The sequence below is a fragment of the Zootermopsis nevadensis genome, unplaced genomic scaffold, assembly GCF_977971745.1.
Source record: "Zootermopsis nevadensis isolate Lab colony 2312 unplaced genomic scaffold, Znev_1.0 Znev_ptg000009l, whole genome shotgun sequence".
Classification (NCBI taxonomy): domain Eukaryota; kingdom Metazoa; phylum Arthropoda; class Insecta; order Blattodea; family Termopsidae; genus Zootermopsis; species Zootermopsis nevadensis.
Genome location: NW_028259141.1, coordinates 3,940,367 through 3,946,773, shown reverse-complemented (window position 1 = coordinate 3,946,773; position 6,407 = coordinate 3,940,367). Strand labels below are relative to the sequence as shown.

General features: G+C 38.8%; 1 long non-coding RNA gene across 2 annotated transcripts; it reads left to right on the top strand.

Annotated features, from left to right (window-relative positions):
* Positions 1–206: 206 nt before the first annotated feature.
* LOC147874398 (uncharacterized) lies at positions 207–2,960 on the top strand. Of its 2 annotated transcripts, none has more exons than XR_015534270.1 (3): positions 207–281; positions 2,388–2,543; positions 2,650–2,960. It is a non-coding gene; the product is annotated as an uncharacterized LOC147874398 (long non-coding RNA). The 2 variants fall into 2 exon arrangements; XR_015534269.1 differs by lacking the exon at positions 207–281 and adding an exon at positions 333–1,508.
* Positions 2,961–6,407: the final 3,447 nt, after the last annotated feature.

The window sequence follows — 6,407 nt, the reverse complement described above, 5'->3', positions numbered from 1 at the left end:
GACGTAAATACGTCTATATTGAAGTGTCATTCGGCAAGAAAGCGTAACGAAGGTGTGTGGAATCCATATCAACAATGTGTAAATATGGACCGACAACAATGGTTATGTTACCTATAAACTAATTGTTACGTTAGGTGTTTACACGGCATTGTTGTGTCACATTACTGTCATCAACAATCCGGTTTCGTTATTGCGGAAAGAGCTTTGCTGTGAGTCGCTTGTAGAAGTGCGTCGTAGACTAGACAATTTTGTGATGGTAGAAACGTTTCAGAGTATCACAGGTACTTATCTTATATAAGAATTATTACATTACATTACATTTCATTATACGAGGGTCGCTCATTAAATAATGCCCCACATTTTTTTTCTCAGCCAATAATGAAGATAGAAAAGTGTACTTTTACATGCTTGAGATTTGATGTTTCTCGCGTTCGTGTACGGAGTTTCAAATGATTCCAACCAATGGCGGAGCTGTAGTAAACTGTTAAAATGGCGTCTGTGAACGACTCTCGTTACAAGCAACGAGCTGTAATTGAATTCTTTTTTGCTGAAAAAGAAACTGTGGTGAACATTCATAAATGTTTGTGTGCTGTGTATGGAAGCTGTGCAGTCGATAGGAGCACCGTTGGTCGCTGGGCTAAGAGAGTTAAAGCTTCAGGAAGTGAAGAAACCGAGCTCCATGATCTGCCGCGCTCTGGGCGTCCTGCCACAGCCACCACTCCAGACATGTTGAACCGCGCGGATGCCATTATTCGTGAGGATCGGCGGGTCACAACTCGACAATTGGCCCAACAGCTTTCAGTCAGCAATGGAAGTGTAATTGCAATTATCCGGGCTCTTGCATATTCGAAGGTGTGCGCAAGATGGGTTCCACGAAGTCTCACAGCAGACCACAGGATTCAAAGGAAAACAATTTCTTCTGAATTGTTGGAAGCGTTTTGATGCTGAGGGATCATTACAGGTGACGAAACCTGGATACACCACTTTGAGCCGGAGACAAAAAGGCAGTCAATGGAGTGGCATCACCCTCAATCACCGAGAAAGAAGAAATTCAAGACAACTCCCTCCGCCGGAAAAGTCATGATGACTGTCTTTTGGGACAGTGATGGGTTCATTCTTGTGGATGTAATGCCAAGAGGTGCGAGACGCGTACATCGGGACCCTGAAACCCTCAAGAAGCGTTTCCGACGAGCTCGGCCTCACAAGCATCCAGCAGAAATTTTGCTCCTGCACGACAATGCACGCCCTCACACAAGTCCGAGAACCCGGGAAGAAATCACCAAATTGGGTTGGACGGTGCTGCCCCATCCACCCTCCGACTTCCATCTCTTTGGAATACTTAAAGATGCTATCCGCGGAACAAGGTTTGAAGATGATGAGAGCGTGATTCAAGCAGTGAGGACATGGCTATGTGCACAGGACAAGAGCTGGTACCGGCAAGGCATGCATGCACTTGTTCCACGCTGGCGTAAAACCGTACAAGTTGATGGGGACTATGTGGAAAAATAGTATGTGTAAAGGAAACATTGATTTATATTGTCACTAAATTTGAGCCATCTTGAATAAATATGTTCTGAGGAAAAAAATGTGGGGCATTACTTAATGAGCGACCCTCGTACATGCCCATGATGTTTCATGTGCACGCTACAGTCGTAAGAAACACAGCCAATGAAAACTATTGCGTGCATTTGGCTTACTGCCTGTTTGTTTTATTTGTTTGCGAATGCACAAACTGCTTGATACAGTTCAAGGTGTCGGTTCTGCCTACTTCATATATGAATTGAATGAATGAGACTAGTGTAGTTCAGTTTCTAACTTCTATCTTCGTAATCGTAAAGAACATAAATCCAGAAATTTTTAAAATTTGCAAATTTATTTTGCTTAACAAGGGGGATGTACTACCTCCAAATGTACGTTGCAGAGAAGTGTTGAAGATATTATGTGTATTATGGTAGGGAATACACATTCAGAGATTGTTAAAAGTTGTTTTCTGTCTTCTGGATATTCATCTAACGGAAAGTGATTGTAGAGAGAACAGTTGATATTCTGAGGACCCTTGTTTTGTGTTATGGATTAATCGTGTAATAGAAGCTTTGAAATGTTTCCTAACTTGCTAATTTTAAAGCAAAAGCATTCGTGAAAGAAAGTGCACGTTATTTTACACAACCTTATTTTGTGTTTTGATAAATGCAGACTTCCTAATATCTTCTGTGACAAATGTAAATCAATAGCAGTGCAACACACAAACAGCCAATGCACACGTGTTTTTGTGTGTGACGTATGTTCAGATTTCAAAGTTGAGACAAATGTTTAACAAAAAAATATTAACATTTTGACGTTACAGAGAATTCTTGGATTATAAAATGCTGCATTTTGTGTGTCCTTAGGTAAATCCTTTACGCAAATGGGACCATTTGAAATAACAAGTTCTTGTCTCGTGAGGGAAATGAAAGAAATCTTCAAAACTCTGACTGAGAGGATCAGAGAATTAAACGAGAAGTGTATAATGCTGGAAAAACAGATCGGGATATTCAATGCAGACAGTAAGTATGGTGGAATTCTGTGTAAGTACTGAGGTTAAAAGTACAGTCTATGAATCACATCAGTATGATATTCTGTCAATTACGATGTTAATGCATGTCTTTCTAGATGTCCAGATGTGCCCTCCAGACCCCTCTTCCAGTCACCTTCAGTAATTGTTCGTTACTTCAGTATTTTGGATGACTTTGGCTATTGGAGACGGGAAGGCAGGGATAATTCGGAAAAAACTATGAACAGAATTGTAACAAGAATTCCCCAGATTTAACGCCCTCATACTTTCTCGAAGGAAACAATTTTGGTTTTGACGTAAATACGTCTATATGTAAGGGTTTTTCGGCATATCAGCGGTTGTTACGAAGATGTGTAAGATCCAGCGCCGAGTCACATTTAAACGTTCATTCCTCAGGAATGATAAGAATAAGGGTAATGTAATCCATATGTAAAATGATCAGTAAATAAAGATCTTTAAGAATATCTAATGTAATTTATTGTAATTATAATTGTTTATACATTTATTGTAATTTTAATGAACCAATGTGTACAATTTTCAATACATCTGGGGAGTTGAGTGCCCGCCTCTCGAAAAACGTAAGAGATGGATCTGGACATATTGCGTACGAAATACGTATTACCTCTTGAGCGTTCCTTATCTGTTTTCAGATTTTACATATCACAAATGGTTTAGGTTCTACAAACATTTTTTTATACAAACAAAGGCGCATCGAACTTCACGCTACTTCTGCGTCTGCGCATTGCGTCATACAGTGTAGAGATTTACGTCAGATTCTACGGAACCGTGGTTCCACTGTCAATTATTTTGTTCTGATTGATTGCACGGTTTGAATACAGCTAATTTGGAACGCCGAAGTGGTCTCCTTCCCTATCCTTTCCTTCTTTTTTTTCAAGGATCCGACAGCTTTATGTTTGATCGTTAAACGTTTTCTTTGAACTATTAAATCTGAATAACAAACTGTCACGAACCCACTTGAGATAACATGCAGCCATAATAAGAAATGTTACTAATTGAACCACATACATTGTTAATATTTTAATATTTTCCGTCAAATCACAATTTTTAATAAGATAATAAAATATAAAATATTGAAAATATCATTTCACGTTCCGCATCGAATGATCGATTTACAAATTGGAACGTCTCTTACGACATGTTTCGGTTATATTTAACCGTCGTCAGGTATAAAATTAGATTGGTAAATTTAAAACTAGAATTACAATCCTTTACAATGTTATGCAGGTTATTAAAGATGTTCTTATCAGATTATTCTTATATATTAGAAACGAAGGTATTGTTTGTATGACATGGTTCATCTGATGTTCAATATTAGTCCGTGATGAGTTGATAGAGACATGACGTGTCTGGCGGAAGACATCTAGAAGTATTACTGTGTCGGGTCGAGGTTTAATACATTGTATATATCGGAAATGAAACTAATCAAATCTTATGTATTTTCGTCCGCTGAATTCGGAAATGACAATAAAAAAGGTTAGTTCGCGATTTGAAGATATTTTGTACTTTGTAAAATATCAACAATAAATTCGTCCATATGATATGCAAAAGTTTAAAAATTTTCGTCTACGTTATAGACGTTGTCTTTTGGCCTTTCTTCTGTATTTTACCTCAGGGGCATCTCTTACCACCGACCAGAAGTAATCAGCTTTCATTGATGCTCTCCATTTCCCCTGATAACGCCTTTCAAGAGTGGAAATATCTTGGTGAAATCGTTCGTCATGTTCGTCACTAACCGATCCAAGATTATTAAGGAAAACGTCCAAGTGAGAGTTGAGGAAATGCATTTTAAGAGATATATTGCACCCCATCTTACTGTATGCTTTCAACAATTTGTCTAATAGTTCCTTATAGTTTAGGGCCCTGTTATTTCCAAGAAATTTCCTAACAACTGACTTGAATGATTCCCAAGCAATTTTCTACTCCCCCGTCAAAATGTCGACAAAATATTCATCAACAATCAGGCTTCTTATTTGGGGGGACCTACGAAAACTCCTTCTTTGATTTTAGCTTAACTTAGTCGGGGAAACTCGTGAAAGAGGCACCTAAAGGCTTCTCCATTTCGATCCATTCCTTTTACAAAATTTTTCATCAGACAGGAGTGGAGTCGTTTACATGGTTAAGCGGTTCCCGCCACACCAGGGGCACAGCGAAGGGCTCAGATTGCATTTCTCCTTTTAGCCACTCACGTAGATTTGTAGAACACCTCGGACAGCAAATATGGGGTGCTCGTGCCCTGTCCGTGCCACCCACTTTGCAACCAAAATAAAGGTGGTTCGCTCTCTTAACGATGGGGGTCGAGTTTGGTTTTTGTGATTTAAAAGTCACTTCTCCACAGATATAACAAAAGTTGTTAGGATTATTGACACATCTACGCGACATTTTGTATATTTCAGTGTTACAAATTTCTCATTTAAGTACTCACAACGACGTTTTTGCTGTTTACTACATAAGAATTCTAAGACGAAGTGAAACACAAACTCCGCAACCCACAAAACACTAGTTTGCCAAACAGAACCACAAGGACAACTGAACCAATTTATTAAACATCCCTTGACTAGACCTGCAGGAAATAACAGAACCTTCTCCACCCTTGTACAGGCTGTTTCTGAAGTAAGCAGTCCGTTACAAATCTGAAAATTACGAAAATTGAGCGAAACAGCTTGGTATGAATATCTTCGAAATGCGAAACAATCATACAAAATGAATGTCATTCTCGTGTTTAGCAGCTCAAAATTAGTAAAAATGGGTTAGTTTCATCACCGATATATTTTGGCTGTTATAGCTTAGTAATAAAACGGAATGAGAGTCTAATTTGTAAAGTTTATTACTTTGTCAATCAATGCAATTCTTGGGCATAAATGATTTTATGGGTGAATTGTTACGGAACAAATAAACGATATACGACCGCAAGATTAGTGCTGTTTCATGTCGTGCAAGTCGCAACGTGACACCGAATCAGTGCATATTCGGGTGACCAGTCACCACATGTGTCCCCCGTTGTGAAAATAAAGATTTCCATTGGACGATTTGAACCTTGGAACTCTTAGGTCGGAAGCTAGTTGCTACCCGCAGAATATGTTGTACAAAACAAAGTTGTCAGTGGAACCATGGTTCCGGAGAATTAGACGTAAATACGTCTATACGGAAAGGAAGTTTATATATAGGCTTTATTCTAAATATTTCCTTTATACATGCTTTACAAGTGAGATAAGTTTGATTAAGACATTGATTATTCAAGTTCAATTTTTTATTTTTATTTGTAGTGTTCTGTCTGCCGACAGGTCCATATGAACAGGATCCTTCCATCCTTTTCTTGGACTGGGACCTGTTCATATACGTTCTTGGCAGATGATCCAGAAGTGGTTTGCCATTGCCTTCTTCTGTGTTGTGAATGGAGTAATTGTTGGGATGCCACGGAGAAACCGGGGAAGCCCCCGGAGGAAAACTCCGTGTTGCCTATACCACGGCCTTGCCCAACACAAGTTACGCTTAAAATGGGTGTGTGGTAGCTGAATGTAATGTAAAGTAATGTAAGGTAATAAAATGAAATGTTTTATAAGTAACAATAATGCCGAGTAAACAGATGACGTTTCCAAGGTAACATAACAATGCAGTTACACTTTTTCGTTTCACTTTTTGCCGAATGACACTGACCCTTCCATATAGACGTATTTACGTCAAAAAATTATTTCCCATCTTCTGACGTAAATACGTCTATATGGAAGGGTCAGTGTCATTCCGCAAAAAAGTGACAGGAAAATGTGTAAGATCCGATAACAATGGTTACCTGGGGAATGTCGTCTTTACTCGGCATTGTTGTTACCTAGAAAACTTA